Genomic DNA, 1,871 nt, shown 5'->3' on the forward strand with positions numbered 1-1,871 from the left:
GCGACCCTACACCCACGCGCCGCGACTTGCGCTGAGACAAAAAGAAGAAACACTGATTTTGAGTCGATCTGAGCTGTTGGATCACTTTTAATTGCCCAGTCTATTCCAAAAAGTGGGAAAAACCAAGGATTTCAACCTAGGCCTATAAATAAACCTCTTAACCTCTTGTTTAATGATGTTAGTCTTTATTTATTGCTTTTACGTAGTGTTTGGGAGAGATAGAGAAAAAGAGAAGAGACGTTCTTCATCAAATCGCTTTAATTACAGTTTTCTTCTTATCTTTTACTCTTGAACTCCCGTATTTTAATTTACGATTGAGTTTTTAATTATGGTTTCTACTTCTTCTTTTATTCTCTTTTTGTTTTCTCGCTATGCCATGAACTAAATCCATTAAGGACTATGGCGTAGCGGGTTTAGGATTCGGGTATGGATATGATTTAGTATATTGAAGTTCAATTTTCATTCTCTATTACTTTGCTTAATTCAAATCCGTTTAATGCTTGATCGAGATTAGCTACCTTGGTCATGATTTTGTACTTCAACTTGATGCTTGAGAAAGAGTAGGTTGTTAGTGTTTTGGTTTGAATTACTATGATGCATTCCTAGGCTAAAGATAGCTAGGTTGTCATAGAATCGTGTGAATGCTCTTAATATCAATGCATGTTTTTGTTAGAGATTGAGATTGAGAGAAGATTTTCCTAATTTTGACACAGGTTGTTAGATGCTCGAGAGAGATTTAGCAATATTATTTTCTGAGTATGATTAGCAAAGAGTTAGTGAGTTCATTATTGATTGTGCGTGAAACTCGTGTATCCAAACCATTGAATAAACATGTGAAGCCTCTATACTTAGCCTCTCTTTCTGCTTACACCCGTTATTTTAGTGTTTTGTCCATTCATTGTGTTTAAACTTGTCAACAATTTTTGACATTTTTCCATCCTCCCTTTAAGTTCAATTCGTGGTAGTTGATTTGTTTGTAAATTAAGCTTTTTCCTCGTGGGATCGACACTCGTACTTAATTCACTATATTAGTTGAGCGACACGTGCACTTATGCGCATAAAAATCGCAACACCTCCCTCGCCGGGCCTCAGCCCTCGCCACCCTTCCTATCCCTCCTCCCTCGCCGGCCTCGCCCTCGATGGCCATTTCTAATCTATAAATTTGTAAAATTTATTTTTTTTAATTAAAATAACGTATTAAGTGTGACATGTCGCACCTAATATTCGTTTTTTAGATTTTCTGAAGCCAAATAGGTGCGACTTTGGGTGCGACATGTCGCATCGAAAAGTGTCGCACCTAATATGTGACACTTTTAGGTGCGACATGTCGCACCCGAAGCCTTTAGCGATGGACTTTTGGGTGCGACAATGTCGCACCTAATAAAGTCGCACCCAAAGAACTTTCGGTGCGACATTTTGGGTATCGATCGAGTACGACTTTCGTCGCACCTGATGCCTATATTTATAGTAGTGTAAACCCGAAATATCCCTTAATTTACGGTTCTTAAGAGAGATTTGAGGGTTGTGGTGGTGGGATATTCCTCTTATTGAATGAGAAAAATGAGGATTAGATTTTTCAAGCTCTTGGACACTTTTAGAGAAAAATATAATTTTTCTTGGTTAGTCTTTGTTTGTAAAATAAAGTGTTTGAGGGAGACTGAATATTCTTCTCCCATTCTAGAGAAAATGTAAGTAAAGTATTCCTTTTCTGTATTTGATTTTCTCTTTTTTTTTTATATTCTAAAGGCCTTTTTTGCAGTAGTGTCTCAAGAGTGTTTGAGAGCGAGGACTTAGGTGAGTTGAAATTTTGAGATAGTTTCTCTAAGTTGGAGAGAACTTGTCCCAACAAAATGGAGTGGATGGTGAGTATT

The sequence above is a fragment of the Urtica dioica genome, chromosome 6, assembly GCF_054948205.1.
Source record: "Urtica dioica subsp. dioica isolate 48M chromosome 6, U.dioica_male_clone48M_v1_H2, whole genome shotgun sequence".
NCBI lineage: Eukaryota > Viridiplantae > Streptophyta > Magnoliopsida > Rosales > Urticaceae > Urtica > Urtica dioica.